Source organism: Gossypium arboreum, chromosome 5, assembly GCF_025698485.1.
Source record: "Gossypium arboreum isolate Shixiya-1 chromosome 5, ASM2569848v2, whole genome shotgun sequence".
Taxonomy (NCBI): Eukaryota; Viridiplantae; Streptophyta; class Magnoliopsida; order Malvales; family Malvaceae; genus Gossypium; species Gossypium arboreum.
In genome coordinates this window covers 48,142,753-48,162,575 of record NC_069074.1, presented here as the reverse complement: position 1 = coordinate 48,162,575, position 19,823 = coordinate 48,142,753, and the positions used below count along the sequence as shown (strand labels likewise).

Below are 19,823 nucleotides of genomic sequence, written 5' to 3'. Positions count from 1 at the left end.
GTAAAATGTGTAAATTTAGGGGTTAAAATATGAAATAAATGGAAATTTTAGGCTGCTATAAGCATGATAAATATTCGAATAGGCTTGGGTTATGATGAAATTGAATGAATTTTGTTTTACGAGCCTATGGACCAGATTGTTAAATTATTGAAATATTAGGGGAAAAGTGTAAATGTGCTTTAATAAGTGTTTTGGATTAAATTGAATAGAGAGATAATTCAATATGTTGTATTTGATATTATATAGACCAAAAAAAGTGAGATACAGACTTAGATCGGGGAAAGAACAAAGTCTCGGATTAGTTGACCCATGTTGTCGTTTTTACGTCCAAGATAAGTTCGTATGTAATAAGCATTGATATAATTATGTTCTAAATGCTTTGATTTGTATGAATCGTGAATTTGACTCTACGGATAAGTTCGACGAAGATTCGGCATTGAAACTCCTAGTTGAACCTTAGGAATAGATTAGGATACTAGTGACATGTCATTAGGGGATACATTGATTTGGCTACGGCCCATGATATTAGCACTTTGGGTGCGAGTTATTTTGATTTGGCTTTGGGTCATGATAGTCGCACTTTGGGTACGAGCTTCATTGATTTGGCTACTGGCTAAGATATTAGCACTTCGAGTGCAAGATATATTGAGTTGGCTTTGGGCCATGATTTTGGCACTTAGTGTGCAAGACTCTTGAGTATCCGACTTCTATTCTGAATGGTTCAACAGGTATATTGAAGATGTCAATTGGTGAGAAATAGATACGTATTGGTATAGGTATATACGAAAAACTATTTGAGCAATGAATTAAAGGGAGTTGTAAGCTTATGATCAATTATGTGGTTAAATTCCATGTTAACTTGGTGTTTAATGTTTTCATAAAATTTGAGTTACTTATTCGAAAATATAAATGAATGGTGAAAATTTGCTAATTATTTCATACAAGCTTACTAAGCTATAAGGCTTACATTGTTTATTTTTCCGTGTTTTATAGTGATTCTAAGCTAGCTCAGATTTGGGGATCATTAGAGACTTCATCACGCTATCAAGCTATCAATTTGGTACTATTAAGTTTATGTTTTGAGTATATGGCATGTATAGGTATTTTGAGTCATTTTGATTATGGGTTGTTAAAGATTTTTGCCATTAGAATTGGCTTGTAAATATTTATGTTTTGACTTGTAAATATAGCCATGAGAGTTGGCTTAATTTAGTTGTTTTGGTTATGTATAAATATGTGCATATATGTTTTGTGTTGTGAGTTTATGGATAAATATATAATGATTGCGAATTATAAAGATTAGGATGTTAAGTGGTTGATTTTAGAGTAGTTACATGCTTGTGGTTTCGATACAAAATGATGCAAGTTTAAAAGTGTATAATTAATTGATTTATAAATGTGAATTGGTATAAATGGTATAGCATGTATTTGTGATTTGTGTGCATGGAGAATGAGAGAATAGAATATGCATGAAATATGGTTGAATTGGTTGATTAAAATGCCTTTGAATGCTATGTTTTGGTGCCATTTGGGTTAATATAGGTGTACACTAGTTTGGGTGGCAAAATGGCTTGGTAAATAGCCTATTTTTGTCCACATGGGCAGAGGCACGGGCGTGTGTCTCAGTCGTGTGTGATACACGGTCATGTACACGGTCATGTGTCCTCTAATGTTGAAATTAAAATCAAGTTAGTATGCTCCACACAGCCTCACACACAGGCGTGTGACTTGGCTATGTGGCATAAGTCAGTATACCTACAAGTTTGGTATGGTCTAGCACACGGCCTAGCACATCGGTGTGTATGGCCATTTTTAGGGCACACGGGCATGTGTGTTGATCGTGTGACCCAAGTTATAGAGTTATACGATGTCGTACATGGGTTGGGACACGGCCATGTGCTCCGAATTTTAATGTCCACACAGCCTGTGACACGGGCGTGTCTGTTGGCTGTGTGTCCACACAGGCATGTGTCCCCTATTTTTGAAAAAAATTCTTAAGTGTCAAAAAGGTTTCCAAAGTTATCGGTTTAGTCTTGAGCCACTCCCAATGCATGTTTAGGGCCTCGTAGGCTCGTATTAGGGATACAATGATTGGTTGTGAATGAAATGTATATGATTTGATTAATTGTATGTGAAATGTATGTTTGAATGTGTTATAAGTTTGGTAATGGTCTGTAACCCTATTCCGAGATTGAATAAGGGAGAAGGGTGTTACATTTCCTATCATAATGCTGACCATGCAATATTATTAAAATAAATTTTCTTTCTGACTCGGATTTGTGGTCCTGAAACCACTGTTCTAATTTCACTGAAAATGGGTTGTTACAAGTTTCCCCCTTAAAGAACTTTCGTCCTTGAAAATCTTACCAGCAAAGAGGTTCGGGCATTGCTTTCTCATTGTTTCCTCTGGTACCCAAGAACCATCTTCTATTCCATGTCGTTGCCAAAGAACTTTCACTAAAGCTACCTTTTTATTTCTTAATTCTTTCGTTTCACATGCTAAAATTTTGTTTGGTTTTTCACTGTAAGTCATATCAAGCTAAATCTCAACTTCTGTCGAAGAAATAATATGTGAAGGATCTGACCAATATCGTTGCAACATAGACACATAGAAAACATTATGAATTCTGTCGAGCTCTGGTGGTAATGTCAATCGATATGCAACAGGTCCGATTCTTTCAATAACCTCATATGGTCCGATGAACCGTGGACTCAGTTTTCCTTTACGGCCAAGCCGAAGAACTTTCCTTTACAGCCAAGCTGAAGAACTTTCTTCCAAGGTGATACTTTCAAGAATACATTATCACCAACCTGAAATTCTATCTCTTTTCGTTTAAGATCGGCATAAGACTTTTGATGATCAGAGGCTGCTTTCAAGCTATCTCGAATTACTTTTATCTTTTCTCCAGTTTCTTGTATTAAATCAACACGTGTATCTTTTTCTCACTGAGCTCAGTCCAGTATAACGAAGTTCTACATTTATGACCATACAGAGCCTCGTACGGTGCCATTTTAATGTTGGACTGATAACTATTATTGTATGCAAATTCAACTAAAGGTAGATACTTTTCCTAGTAACCTTCAAATTCTAGTACACAGCACCAAAGCATATCTTCTAAAATCTGTATTACACGTTCGAATTGACCATCTATCTTAGGATGGAATGCGATACTAATGGAGACTGGTACCCCATGTACTTTAACAATCTCAGAAACATATAACTCAGCCAATCTGTCTAAGGAAAAATCCATACATACCAGAATAAAGTGTGCAGAATTTGTCAATCTATTGACGATTACCCAAATAACATCTTTCTTTTTCGGAGATAGGAGTAATCCCGATACAAAATCCATAGAACTATTTCCCATTTCCACTTCTATATTGTAACTGGATGTAATAATCCTGAAGGCACCTGATTTTCAGCTTTAACTTGCTAACATATCAAACATCTAGATACGAATTTAGAAATATCACGTTTCATTCTCGACCACCAGTACATCTTTTTCAAATCATTGTACATTTTATTACTCTTCGAATAAACAGACATAGTACCATTATGAGTGTAACACCCCGTACCCGAGTCCGTTACCGGAGTCGAACACAAGGTGCACACAGACTTAATTGTTTTCACAGTCCATAAAAAAAATTTCCAGACAAGCTGGTTACTGCATCATGTCGCCTTAAAAATCATATCTTGAGTTTCAAAACTTGAAAATCAGTTTCGTAATTTTTCCCTGAAACTAGACTCATATTTCCATCTACAGATTTTTTTATAGAATTTTTGGTCGAGCCAATTAGTACAGTTTATTAGTTAAAGTCTCCCATGTTACAGGGGTCGACTACACTGACCTTCACGTGTTACAACTTGAATATCTCCCTGTACAGGAATTCAATACTGATGCCGTTTGTTTCTATAGAAACTAGACTCAAAGAGGAATCTATAAATATATGGCATGACTCCTAATTATCTCTGGTTAATTTATAATGAATTTCCAAAGTCGGAACAGGGAATCCAGAAACTGTTCTGGCCCTGTTTCACGAATACCTAAATATCTCTTAACATACAACTCATATGACCGTTTAGTTTCTTCCATATGAAAGTAGATTCATCAAGGCTCATTTACATAATTTATTCACTATTTAATTCCATTCCTGATATTTTTAGTGATTTTTCACATCCACACCACTGCTGCTGTCAGCATCTGTTTTCAAGGTAAACTTTACCTATTTCGTGGTTTCCATGGACCAACTAGAGTTTTGTCATACATAGGTCCACATATGATCATATTTAGCCATTCCAAGGGCTGATCATTGCCCAACACTTCCATTCCAGTCCATAGTCACATCATGAAACCATATATATATACATAAACACAAATGGTCTAATGCCATACTCCACTTCTATGCGCCATTTTCGCATGGCTGTATACACATACATCACAAAAAGTACTCGAAAAACAACAAAGGGTAGTCCTATACATGCCATTTCAAAGCTCAACCAAAATTTGTACCAAAAAGGGGGCTTTGATAGTGTGGGAGACTTCGACTTCCAAAAATCCCGAGTCCGATGGTGACGAGCCAAAATCTATAAAACAGAGAACAAAGAAACGGAGTAAGCAATTTATGCTTAGTAAGTTTTGAGCAAGGGATTCCAGCACAACAAAAGCATAGCATTCATATAGCTAAATGGATAATTTCATATGCACACATTCTCAATATCCTACTTACTTCACATTACCAACCCTTATGTTCGTACACAAAAGATCAACTTAGCCAAAGGCCGGTAGCTCGTTTATCAACTAATTCAAAGCACATACGAAACATACCTCATTGCTGGAATTTTGCAAGCGTATTAACTGAAATTTTTACAGCAAGATTGCTCATTCCCGAATCACGTACCTTCGGAATTTAACCAGATATAGCGACTCGCTCGATTGTCTTCGGGACATAGCCCGGTTATAGTGATTCGCACAATTGCCTTCGGGAATTAGCCCGGATTTAGTAACTCGCATAAATGCCTTTGGGACTTAACCCGGTTTTGGTAACTTGCACAAATGCCTTCGGGAATTGACCCGGATTTAGTCACTTAGCACAAAAGCCTTCAGGACTTAGCCCAGATATCATTCGAATAACCAAGCACATATATCAACAAATCATAACACATTCTTATTACATTCTCATTACCAAAGCTCAAACACAAGACACTTATCATATTTACAATTTCGGCTCAATAGCCACACACAAAGAGCATGATTTCAATTTGCTTAACACATGATCTAATCAAATCATAATCTAAGTTCCATTACTCGAAAACTTACCTTGGATGTTGTCGAATGATTCCGATGGCTATTCGACCACTTTTTCCTTCCCTTTATCGGATTTAGCTCCCTTTGCTCTTGAGCTTAATTTAACAAATAAATTGATTTAATCATTTGACCATCGAAGAGAAATTCAAGGTACTTAGCCCACATATTTTCATTAGACATTAAAGTCACATATGTACGAAATCATAAATCAAACTCAACACATTAGTTAGTACTCTCCTTAGCGAATTTTCCAAGCCAAGAATAGGCATCAATATGCTTGCCTCTAACCGAATGCATGCACACCAATCCCCTCATATGGCGAATATGCATGTCCATGTTGAGGCCAATTATACACTTAATACCACACATAAACGGCATACATTTTACTAACTAACGATTCCATATTGTAACTCAATACGCATCAATCATTTACTTCATAACCGAAACATCATCATATGAAAATATATACCTTGAGATAGTATATATGTCATACCAATACATCATGTGCAAACATATATATATATATATATATATATATATGCTAGAGCCGAATCTCAAAGTTGATTATAACTAAACATGAACATAAATCCAAAACACAAATCTTACCTACCATGCAATAAGCATAAATTATACTTATGGATGTACCATGGCCGAATACATCACAACACCATACCATTTCAATTTTGGTCATGGTTAAACAAAGAACTTAATGTCTCACTCAAAAATGCTAAAAAGAAAGTCCAAGAGCCATCAATCCACCATCACATGTATCATTAGCAAGCTTTATATTTAACATGCAATGGCATTAACACAAAATCCACCTTGGCCGAATACCACCCCCATGACATAACAAGGATTTGAACCATGGGCTAATAAGAACATCAAGTTAGCAACCAAAAACATGCATGAATCTCATGGCACAACATCAAACATACCTTAATCTTGATACAAGTATGGCCAAACCTCTTCCTAATCCCCTTCCAAACCAAACATGAAGCAAGAACTCCCTCCTTCTTCCTTAGAATTTTCGGCCAAGAGAGAATGTAAGGATGAACAAATTTTTTTCTTTTCTTTTCTTCAACTCACGGCAATGGGGGGGGAATCACACACCTTCTTTCCTTTTTTTTCTTTATTACCCATACTCATTTCTTTATTTATTCCAACATAAACCACTTACGCAACATGTTTCATGACATGTTTTGCCCATAATCCCTTGTCATGGCCGGCCACTAGCTATTAGGGGGGAATTTGACATGCAAGTCCTCCCTTTTGATTACATGCACTATTAGGTCCTTATAGATTAGCCTATCACATTTCAAAAGTGTCACACAAGTCCTAATAACTGAATTCACATGCAATCGACTAAATCGAAGCTTGAAATTTTCACACATTCATAAATACATATTCTAGACAATAAATATTACGTTCAAACATTTCGGTGACTCGGTTTAGCGGTCCCTAAACCACTTCCCGACTAGGGTCAATTTTTGGGCTGTCACAATGAGATTCGTGTAAAATATTCTGTACAAGTTCTGAATTCCTCGGTACACATATTCTACCTCTGAATAACAGACAATCATTAGACCCAATTTGAAATTTTGAATTGGAATTTAACTCACACTGAACCCGTTTAGCTTGTAATTCATCATCATTTTTCTAAGCTACACAGATATACTGTAGATACGTCGGTTTTACTTTTAACTCAGCTAGGATTGATTCATCATTTGACAATGAAAACCGGGTATTCATTGCTTGTAAGGAAAATAAAGATTTTATATCAGAGCATTAGCAACCACATTGGCTCTTCCTGGATGATAGTATAACCAGATCATAATCTTTCAATAATTCAAGCCACCTACGTTGACATTAGATACGTTAAACTTTTGTGATTACTAAACATATGGCACTTTTCACCAAACAGATAGTGTCGCCAAATTTTCATTGCAAAAACAATGGCTGCCAATTCTTAATCATGTATCAGGTAGTTCTTTTCATGTGGCTTTATCTGTCTAGAAGTATAGCCTATTACTTTACCTTCTTGTATCAAGACACAGCTTAAACCATTTATGACGCATTGTTGTAAATTACAAATTCCTTACCAGTTCATGTTGAACTTGTAACACCCCAAACCCTGCCCAAACATTATGGCCGAATCGGCGTGTCATATTGAAGTGTTTTAGTGAAAACCTTATTTTCATTGAAAACCCTTCCTTAAAAGTTACATCTCAATTACTTAGTAAAATCTCCTTCCTGCTGTGAAGCTTTGCTTAAAACATTTGACTTAAGAAAACTTATCCTTTAAAACTTTAGTTGTGGAAACGTAGTTTAAAAGAAAACTATAGCTTAGAAAATACATGTTCCACTTCTTGTAATTACAACGCACAAATTTAAACAACCAAACAATAATAAAAGGGGGAGGCCTTATTACAATCCATACTAAATGAAAATTACTTAATAAACGAGTAACTTAAATACTTTTAAAACGAATCCAAATTGTCTTGCTAGTTGGGCACCTAGAGTCCCTCCAGACATCAAACCTCCTACTGAGCATCACTTGCGAAAAATAAAAGAGGGGGTGAGTTTTCACAAACTCAGTGTGTACAACCCTTGTCAAGTAATAAGCATTCTTCAGTCATCATAAAATCATACATGCAATGCATTGCAACCCACCCCAATAATCCATCCGCTACACACCAACTCCGTCCCTCTGTATACACCATGTGGGGATATAAATATCAACCCACCCATCTGATACACTGCAATGGTAGCCAGGTTGCGGAATTACCTTCTTTGCAGAAGCTGCCAATCACATATTGGGCTTAAAAAGCCGTCGGTGGATCCACGGTTGTCAAGCAACCATACAACCCTCATATACTTCCTCCGTTCCATAATTCCCAACCCCTATGCAACCTAAACAGAATATCATATGGATGCATAGTTATACATGTAACATCCCTAAATCTTACATTCAACACCCAAGGGTATTTTAGTCATTTTTGCCCTTAGGGGCATTTCATTAATTTTCCTTTATTATGGGTCTTACTTACCTTGGCCCGTTAACAAATCCCGTGAGCTAAGATGAATGAATACTATACACCAGGTAGGATACCAAAGAAGAGGAGGTGGGTCATTAAGACCGCTTAAGTACCAAGCTCTCCCTAGTTCCAATCTTAGACATGCACATACCCATTGCCACACTTTAACCCTATGACTTGTCCATGGTTCTTAATAAATTAATTAAGTGTTATGTCTGTTTAAGCAGTTGTCATATACTAGGCCTACAACCTCTTACAAAGCCTAGACAAATCCACATACCTATTTATGACCCACTAGGCCCAATCTCTTGCATATGGCCCATTAAGCCTATTCACATTCATATGGCCCATTAGGCCCAAATCACATTCATATGGCCACTAGGCCCAAATCACATTTATAGTCATGCTCACATACGTTTTGTGACAACCCTAATTAGGCCCTGGTCGGAATGTGGTTTCGAGACCACATTACCGAGCCAAAAATTTATTTTTGTGTTTTAATTACATAAATTTTTGTGTGACAATGAATATATGAGAAATTAAATGCTTAATATTAGCTTTAGGAATGTGAATTAATTCGAAAAGGACCTAGTTGACGAAGTTAGAAAAGATGATAGATGAATTATAAGGAGTAATTAATAATAGGGAGAGGAAGCATGGCTTTGCATGTCAAATTACCCATAAAATACATGGTGGCGGCCAAGGAGTGATGATGCTCCACTCATTCTAATTTAATATGTTTTTTTAGTTAACAAATGATGGGAATAATAATAGGAAAGTGAACAAAAAAAAAGGGTGTTCATACTTGCCATCTCCTAGCCGAAAAACCAAGAAAAGAAAGGAGAAAAATTTTGAAGAAGTTCGGCCATTGCTGGTATCTAGGAGGAGTGTTTGATGTTGTGGCATGAAAATGAGGGAGTTTGAATGCTTAATAAGGAGGGAAGAAGGAGTGTTCATGTTTTCTTTCTTTTACAATTGTCGTAACTAGAGGAAGAAGAGGAAGCAAGATTCGGCCAAGGTGGTCCTTTAGATCAAGGTATGTTCAATGATATTTTTGGAAGTTTACACAACCTTTGGGTGATGAGTCTAAATTCTATCTATCCCATGGTTGGATTTGGGGTTGTCGGAGAGTTAGGCTTTGACTAAGAAGCTTAAAAATTTTAGTTGATACCTTGATGCTATTAACATGTTAGTTATATGTATGTGTTAAATTGCTTGTTATGTTAGCATGAAAGTTGAAGTTGTTAAGTCACTTTGTTGGAGGTGCGAATTTAGGACTAAGAAGAGAATGAGTATTCGCTAACATGGTTGAAAGGTGGATGTGCCGGTTTTTTTAGATTTAGACTATGAGAATGGCTATAATGGGCATTAAGATGTGGAACTTAAGAAATGTAGTTATATGTGGATTTACATGATGTTACAAATAGATGTGAAAATATGCTAGATTAGGAAAATTCGATCAAGTGTTCATGAGATGAAATTAGATGTTTAAATGATGTTATAGTTGACATTGTACATACATTCGGCCATCTAATTGAGTATGAAGGTGGTGTTAAATCTAATTGTGATGCCCATTCGGAAGTGTATATATATATATACATAAGTATGCCCATTCGTGAGGTTACCTTTGATTATGTGTATAATCGACTAAATGGGTAATTAGTGAGGATGGTTGCCGAATATACTAACATACATATGCATGTGTAATTGGATTATAAATATTTAGCAAGGTGGTTAAACTAGTTGATTTATTGATTAAGCTCAAGGAGTTAAAGGAGGAGAATCAAGCAAAGGCAAAGAAAAGATCATCGAGTAGCCGAGTTGGAACCGTCTTACCCAACACAAGGTAAGTCATTAAGCATATATTTTGTATTAATTTAAATGGTCATAACGTCTATGTAATGATGCTGAATGGAATGATAAATATATATATACATGTATGCATGGGGTGATGAAAGTATTGAATGAAAAAGAAAAGAGGTGAGATGTATTGAGTTGTTGGTTTCGGCACTAAGTGTGCGGGTGTAAACATTCATGATCATGAGATTGGCACTAAGTGTGCGGGTTCAAATTGTATAGCACTAAGTGTGCGAGTTTGATTATATAGCACTAAGTGTGCAAGTTCGACTATTAAGCACTAAGTGTGCGGGCTTATTAGACATTCTCTAATAAATATACATGCTCTAAGTGTGCGGCCTTATCGAGTCAATCATGGACATGATGCGAGTAAACACCTTGAGCTCATAAGGAATAGACATTTTATTTATATTTGGGATTGAGCTTGGTAAGTCTTGAACCTATGTGGTGATTATACTTGAAGATAAATGCATCCAATGTCATATGGTGTAATGTATGAAATATCAAAGTAGGGCTTGGTATGAGATCGAACCGAAATGCCTAAGGAATTATAGCACGATTTGGGTATGGATGGAGGATTTTAATCCGCATTATTTATTTTCTCTTATGATATATTATTACTGAACGGCAATGTAATGCTTATGACTTCTTGAGTTATATATTCACTCGGTGTTTGCTTGTCACCTACTTTAGGTTTCTTGGACTCGTCTTTTTGCGTGCTCGGACTGTCATCGAAGTCATCACACGGCTAGCAACTTTTGGTATCTTCTTTTTAGTCGGTCTAGGAGAACATTTCGCATGTATAGGCTAATATGTTTTGTTGAAATTTTGTATGTAAACTTTTAGCCATGCGAAAATGGCATAAATGTTCGGTTGGATTTGGTTCTATAATGTTCGGTCGCAAGTCTTGGTAATTGATTTTTATGCCATATGTCATGGTTGATTATTTTTGGTGTTAAAATTCATGATATGGCAATAGTGTAGTAGGGAGATGTTTGACAATGATTAGCCTTTGGCATGGCTAGTCATGATCATAATTTGTGATATGTATGATGAATTACTAGTTAGATCAAGGAGAAATCACGAAATAGGCATAGGTGCTTTAGTAACAGATGATGGCAGCAGCAGTGACGTGAGATTGAAAAATCACTAAAAATAGTAGGAATGGAATTAAATAATGAATAAATTATGTAATCGAAGCTCGATGAGTCTATTTTCATATAGAAGAAATGAAACAACCATATGAGCTGTATGTTAGGAGATAATTAAACTCTTGTGAAACAGGGCCAGAGCAATTTCTGGATCCCCTGTCCCGACTTTAGAAATTCACCCTAAATTAATCAGAGACAATTAGAAGTCATGCTTTATATTTATAGATTGACTTTTGAGTCTAGTTTCATTAGAAACCAACGGCATAAGTATTGGAGCTCTGTAAAGGGAGATATCTAAGTCGTAATGCACAAGGGTCAGAGTAGTCGAACCCAGGAACAGGGACGACTTTAACCAATAAAATGTACCAATTGTCCTGGCCAAAAATTCTACAAAACTTCTACCATATAGATATATGAGTCTAGTTCCGGGGAAAATTTACGGAACTGGATTTCGAGTTTTAGAACTCAAGATCTGATTTTTAATGCGACTCGTACGCAGATTGGCAGCTTGTCTGGGAAATTTCTAATAAGTGGTTTGAAGTCTGTTAACACCTCGTGTTCGACTCCGGCGACGGTCTCGGGTTCGGGGTGTTACACGTTTTCCCATCACATAACATAAATTATCAACTTTTGCCTATTATGGACTCAACAGCCCATCGGGTCCATTTAGCCCATTCCGGCCCGTTTGGCCAATTCACAACCCAAGTCCATGGAATCACCCATGGGCCTCAGGCAACCTATCAGTTTCCCCCTTACGAGTGTTTGCACACTCGCGAGACTGATCGCGTTATTTTGTGATAGGTTTTAAATAATTATAATTGCTCGTTCTTGAACTAACTATTATCGCGATGTAGGCAAGTGTACCTATTGAACAGTAGTATAGTTTTAGCAAGACTGGATTGTCAAACCCAAAAGAACTAAAAGTACTAGTAATGATTGTCTTTTTCTTATTTAGCCTAAGATTAAAAAAGTTTTGTTTTAATTAACTGATTATCTAAACTAAGAACGCATAGAGAAAAGAGTTGGGGAATTGCTTTTGGGGAAAATCGATTGACTTAAGATAGTACCTAAGGAAAAATCCACCTAAGCTTTACTTGTTATTCTGGCTCCAAATCGGATGATTTATTCATTCAACTTGTTCCATAGAGATCCCTAAGTTATGTTATTATCCCTATTCAAGACTAATAACGTCTAATCCCTAGATTGAATAATCGAGACTTTTCTCTAATTAACACTCTAGGGTTGAATTAACTCGATCTATGGATCCCCTTATTAGGTTTCACCCTAATCTGGCAAAATCTTGTCACCCTATTTCTAGGTGCGCAATCAACTCTGCTTATTTATGATAAATGTACTCTTAGCCAGGGTCTATTCCTCCTCCGAATAAGAGCTTATCTTGAATCAGTATCCTGGGATATCAAAACAAGGATTAAAAACACATAATTAAGAACAATTTAAATATTTATCATACGATTCAGAAAATAATAACAAGATTCGTCATAAGTTTCATTCCCCTTAGGTATTTAGGGGTTTTAGTTCATAACTAAATAAGAAAACATCTCAGAAGAATATAGAATACAAAACATAAAGAAAACCCAAAACTCTTGAAGGGAAATTGAGGAGAGATCTTCAGTCTTGATGATGAATCCGGCTTCTAAGATGGATCAATCGGCTTCCTTGGAGTAATTCCTTACTCCTTCTTCTTCGTCTCCCTTTTCTTCCTTCTCTAGGGTGTATTTATAGGCTTTGGAATGCCTAGAGGCCCTCAAAATTAGCCTTTTCCAAATTGGACTCAACTTGGGCTCGGTAGGGACATGCCCGTGGCACACGCCCATGTTCGATTACTTCAGGCCGTGTTCGAGCCTGCCAAATTGACATGGCTGTGTGGTCTGCTTGTATGAATCGTGCTTCAATTCTTCCAAGTTGGTACGACCGTGTGGGGCGCCCGTGTGAGGACGTCCAGGCCGTGTTGAGTTCGTACTTTGGCCCATTTTTTCTGTTTTTGGCCCGTTTCTCATTCCTTTCGCTCTCCTATGCTCTTTTAAGTATAAAACATGAAATTAAAGCATTAGGAGCATCGAATTCACCAATTCTAATGAGTAATCATCCATAAAGTGCATTAAACATGGGGTAAAAATATGTATAATTTACGGTTTATCAAATACCCCCACACTTAAGCATTTGTTTGTCCTCAAGCAAAATCCTCAACTCATAATCAAAATAAATTCTTCTCAACATATAATTCCTATCGATAATATCTCAAAATAATCCACAGGTAATCATACATTGAGGATTCAACTAAAAGAACATCAAAGTCTCAAACATTCCAAGTTGAGTATTAATCATGCAAACATAGGTGTCTCTCCGCATCTAAGTAATTAACTTTGATTCAAAATATCACAGAAATTCACATCCTCACTAAAGATTCACTCAAATCACTCAAGGTGTTTAAGGACAATAAATGAAGCACTCAATAGTCAATACTGAAAAGTCATTACCATAGGCTTGCATGAAAACCAAATCTCCACCACTATAATTTAAGATGATACATCAATCAAAAGGTCTTTAGAGGGTTGTAACGAGGCTTGGTTAGGGGGTGTGGTCACTAGCTGAAAGAGAGGGTTAGAATCGAGATTGAATTGAAAAATTACCTAACTAGAAAAAGAGTTAATCTTCATTTGCGTACAACAGAGCTTCTCTAAGAATATGAAATTACAGATATGTATATATAGATTTTTTTTAATAACAAGTTAAATATTCAAGGACTAACTTATTACAAACAAGACATAGCTAAGCAATTTCTTCAACTCAAATCTTGACAAAATAGGGATCAAATTAATTTAGGGGATTTCAACAATAATGGGTTAAGGGTTAATATTGAGGTCAATACAAGGAATGGCTTGTTAGGCTCAAATGGGTTTGCTAAGGGTTAATCGTAGAGGTAGGCTTTTCATGGCATGAGTGAGTTAATCCTAAGTGCCTTAATCATTTCAATATATCAAATGAAATGGTGTGGTCTCGACATGCATAATCAAGCAAGTTCTAGAATAACAGTTCAATACTGACGCACTCAAAGCAATAATAAAAGTAAGCATGAAAGAATTAATAGATGCTCAAAAGGCTCAAAAATCTCACAAAAATTATGGCTTTTTGATGTTAAAAACTTGTGAATTCCAATTCAAAGTAATACCTAAACTTTGGGAAAACAGCCTAAGATTTTGAATTCTTAAAAATCAACTAATCATGCTTGATTCTCTAATGTCTTAAAGTTTAAACAATCAATGCATAAATACCTATGCTTTAATTCAAGATATATCAATCAAAATCATAAATTAATTAAAATTTATCCTAAATATGATATGAGAGCTTTTTAAGAGAATAAGGTGAGTATTCAGGGGTTTTTCTGATAAGGAAATAAATTCCCCCTCACACTTAAGATGTACATTGCCCTCAATGTACAAATATATATATTAACGAATATAAAAATAAGATAGGGAGAGAAGTGAAACTTGATGAATTCCTCGAACTAGACTTTTGGAGAGTAATTGGTTCGAGAGTGGAGGAGGATACTCCAGCGATCGTAGAGGTTCATTAGTCCATAAGTCTTGCGCCACAAGAATATTATATCTAGTGGTAGCTATGGTCGTGGTCGAGCAGGACATGGCAGTCGTGGTGAACCTTTCCTGGTGGAGTTTTAGTTCCTATGTGATAATGAGCTTAAGAGCTCTTATATAACTATGATAAAATCAAGAACTTTTTAGGGGATATTAGGAAGAACAATTACTCAAAAAGAAATAACAGAAATTAATAATTAAAAATAAAATTTCTAAAATCTAATAAAATTAAAAAGTAGCTTTAATAAAAATTAAAAACATAAAATAATAAATAAATGTTTTTAAACATCTTCCTCGTTGGATGGTTCGCGAGGTGGGACTGGCGATGAGATGTGGAGCTGCTGACAAATCTACTGTAGAGTAGCATCAATGTTGTCAAATTGTAGAAAACATAGCTGCTCGAATCGATTGAAGCGCTCAGAGATGTCAGTATATGAAGCCACCGCATGAACTGAACGAGAGGGTGGTGGTGGCTGAGTCGGTTGGTCCTCGTGCTGTGGGGGGACATCATCAGGAATGTCCTCGGAGGCTTCCTCCTTGGTAGATTGGGTGAGACGATACTGGGAAGGGTAGGTTCCTCGGTGCCTCTCGATCATCCTCATGCTAAGCATGCTCGAGATGCCTTGTGGCGACATTTGGCTGATGAGGGGGAGGGATGATTCTTGGGCTGCGGTGTTGAGGTGCCTGAAGTGTCGCGCTAGCCGGGTCACGTAGGGGCCAATGGAAATGACCCCCTTCCGATGCCACTCCGTCTGGTGCTGAATCGCAAGGGCGATGAAATAGGGAAGGTCGATGACATGCCCTTGCGACATGCACCATAAGAAGTAGATGTCGTGGGTGGTGACGACGCCAGTGCTTTCTCGCCTCCCTATAATCGTGTAAGCTAAAATAGCGTGTAAATACCTCAGGGATGGTGGGAGAACTGATGCTTTGGAGCGGCTAGGATTGTAGGAGGCCGTGTTAGGGGCCAACGTGTGCCAGCACTTCGAGGGAGAGAAATGTATGTGGCGACTGAGAGCATGTAGTTCATTCTCTTCCCTGAACTCCTCCATATATAGGCCTAGTGCAACATTGAACTCTGGGACGCTTGGCTGGCGGATTAATCCACCTAGACGAAATGGAACCGTGCCGTGATCATGGTACCTTGTCATTACAGTCTGAAGATGGAACGCTGAGCAGAGTTTCATCGTGAGCTCGAGGTATGTCGGCTCGATAATCCCGAAGAACAACTCCCAAGAGTCGGTGGTTAGGAGAGCTCGAATCGCGTCAACCATCTAAACTTGTTCTACGACAGCCCAGTCAATGTAGCTGCCCACAATTAAGGGTCGGGCTCGAAGTATCTGGAAAAGCTCTTCTTGAGGCCCACGGGGAAACTGTAGGAGAGGGTGACGAATTTTCGCGGTTGGACCCGCAGAAGATGACACTCCCTTCCTCTTCTTCGAGGCTGGTATGACGGTTTTCTTTTCTCATGACGATGACATGGTATCTGCGATTAGAATCATTAAGTCATCTTGATGAGTGGTCGAAGTAAAAGGAATACAATTTTTAACTAAAAAACAGACTTTTGGCCACAACCAAACATAACTAATATAATAATTTCGTGACCTTATCATTTTATGTAGTAATGGCATGTGTAAGACAAAAGAATGATGCTTTCCTAACAACATGAAATGTATAATAAATAATTAAAAAAAATGCAAATTTCATGATAGGCATTGGCATGGAAATATCATGAGAATGAGCATGGTAAAATCATAGGTATGAAGTCCTCTTAATCACTTGATTTAACATGCCATGTATAATAACTAACTTAAGAATGCAAACTAAATGATAAAATCATGAGCAAAATAAAAAATAGTTCAAAAGTAATGGAGATTATTGTAATAATAAGCATTAGTAATAAGTAAAATAGAAGTGAAAGGAGTAAACAAACACTAAGGGAGAGAGATTGAGCATAAAAAATGAAGTTGGAGGCGGCGTACGGTCGTGGTAGGGGGGCCGTGTGGAGTTGCAGTGGCTAGGGTTAGAGTTTTGAATGGAGAAGAAAGTGAATAGTGTAGGGTATTTATAGATTTTGGGGCACACGGCCGTGGAACACGCCCGTGTTCCCCAATTTCAGCCCGTGTGATTCGTGAATTTCAAATTTGGGCGTGTCTGACATTTAGTACACGCCCGTATGTGTAGGCCCCACGCTCGTGTGTGCAAGCCTCACGCCCATGTTATTTTAACAGGTTTGACCACTGGTGCTAGACATGGGCGTGTCGCACGCTCGTGCTAGTTTACCAGTTTCAACCACGGGTCATCCACACGGGTGTGTCGCACGCCCGTGTTGTTTTGGCAGGTTCGACCACGGCCATATCGTACGACCATGGCGTTTAATCGTAGCCCGTGTTGGGGAAATCTTTTGCCCTGTTTTCACATAACCTTAATCACACCCGTGTTCTTGGCCGTGTCTCTGTGGAAACACCTGTATTCAAGATTTCTATTAGTTAGGAGTTGAATACCAAAATTCAAAGAAATTAATATTGTTAGTGCTCGGGTCGCCTCTCGAGAAGTGCTTATTTATAGTCTAAGCTTAACTTACCTCTCCATTGAATAACCATGGTGGTTTGAGGAGCTTATTCTCCTCATTCTTGCTATCAATCTCATCAAAATAAGGTTTTAAACGGGTGTTGTTTACCTTAAAAGTGCCAAACTTAGGATGACTCACCTCCACCGTATCGAATGGAAAAATACTGAGTACCATAATAGGGATTTCCTTATTCGGTGTGGCACTGACAATGTGGGGATTTGCAACATCTAATAAGACCTTATCACCAACCTTAAGTTGATTTGGAGAGGTATCGGGCTCGTATTGGCATAGTTTTGGTTTGTCGGGTGTTCTTGGTTTGTGCGTCCGCCATTCGTCGAGTTCCTTGATTTGTAATCTTCGATCTTCATAAACAAGTTCTCTACTATTGCTTGAGAACGACTCGTGTGCTTCCTTCAGACTCATTTTCTGCAAAGTAAGTGGCACCATATTATTAGGTTTAGTAGAATAGTTTAGATGATCACCTTCAATTCCTGATGTGCTGCCAGAATTGCGAGCTTGAAGGGTGATTGTTTTGTCTCCCACTCGGAGTGTGAGTTCACCTGTGCCAACATCAATGATGGTTTTAGCAATTGCTAAAAAAGGCCTTCCTAAGATTAAGGGAGTGTTGCTATCCTCTTCTATGTCTAGAACAATAAAGTCAATGAAAAATATAAATTTATCGACTTTAACTAGCACATCTTCAATAATACCCCTAGGAAACCTTATAGTTTTATCTGCTAATTGAATGCTCATCCTAGTTTGTTTGGGTTTCTCGAGACCTAGTTGATTAAACATTTTGTAAGGCATGACATTGATACTAGCCCCTAGATCAGCTAATGCATAATTAACATCTAAACTACCAATTAAGCAAGGAATCGTAAAAATCCCTGGATCTTTTAGTTTGTTTGGTAGTTTATTTTGGAGAATAACTGAGCAAACTGCGTTCAGCTCCACATGTGACGCCTCGTCCAACTTTTTCTTATTCACTAAAAGCTCCTTTAAAAATTTCATTGCGTTTGGCATCTACGATAGAGCTTCAATAAACGGTAAGTTAATATGTAATTTTTTCAAGAGTTTAAGGAATTTACCAAATTTTTCATCTGAGCGGTCTTTCCTTGTCGCGTTGGGGTAGGGGACATGAGGTTTATATTCGACAGGCATTGGTTTGTTTGTATTTTGATCTACCACACCTTTACCTTTGCTTACCACTGTTTCTTGCCTCAATTCTGGTTCAGGCTCAACGACTCCTTCGTCATCTTGGATATTAATTATGTTGAGCTGCTCCCTTGGGTTGGGTTCAGTGTTACTTGGCAAGCTACCTTGTGGTCATTCGGAGATTTGTTTAGAAAGCTGGCTTATCTGAGTTTCGAGCCCTTAGATCGACGCTTGTTGATTTTTAAGTGCTGTCTCAGTGTTTTAAAAATGAGTTTCTGTCACCGAAATAAACTTGGAGAGCATCTCTTCAAGGTTCAGCTTCTTTTCCTGCTGGTAGGGTGGTTGTTGGTAGCCCGAAGTATGTTGTGGTCTTTGATTTCCTTGACTGCCCAATGAAAAATTGGAGTGGTTCCTCCAACCTGTATTATAAGTGTTACTATATGGATTGTTTTGAGGTCGAGGATTATTACCCATGTAGTTCAGTTGCTCATTATCCATGTTATGGGCATAAGGTTGGTATTTCGAATGGTTTGTTCCACTTGCACTTGCTTCGCACTGTATTACCGGGTGAACCTATGAAGAACTAAGAAAACCATCAATTTTCTTATTCAAAATTTCTACCTGATTAGAAATCATGGTGACTGAATCGACGTTATAAACGCTGGCTGTTTTCGTAGGCTTTGTCCTTATGACTTGCCACTAATAGTTATTCAGTGACATCTCCTCTATAAACTCATAGGCATCTTCTGGTGTTCTATTGTTGATGGTTCCACCAATAGCTGCATCAATCATTTGCCAAGTCAAAGGATTCAGACCATTGTGGAATGTTTGTACTTGGAGCCAAAGCGGTAACCCATGGTGAGGGCACCTTCTCAGTAAGTCCTTGTATCTCTCCCATGCATCGTAGAGTGTTTCTAGATCCATCTTCACAAAAGAAGAGATTCATTACGTAGTTTAGCTGTTTTAGCCGGCGGAAGGTATTTTAGTAAAAAAATTTTGGTCATTTGTTCCCTAGTAGTAATTGACCCTCGTGGTAACGAGTTCAACCACTGTTTAGCCTTGTTTCTTAATGAAAAAGGGAATAACTGAAGACGAATGGCATCGTCAAAAACGCCATTTATTTTAAATGTATC

At 37.5% G+C, this 19,823-nt stretch overlaps 1 non-coding gene across 1 annotated transcript; it reads left to right on the top strand.

Annotated features, from left to right (window-relative positions):
* The first annotated feature begins 19,540 nt into the window (after positions 1-19,540).
* On the top strand, positions 19,541-19,646 carry LOC128293504 (small nucleolar RNA R71). The gene has a single exon (XR_008283685.1). It is a non-coding gene; the product is annotated as a small nucleolar RNA R71 (small nucleolar RNA).
* The last annotated feature ends 177 nt before the right edge of the window (positions 19,647-19,823 follow it).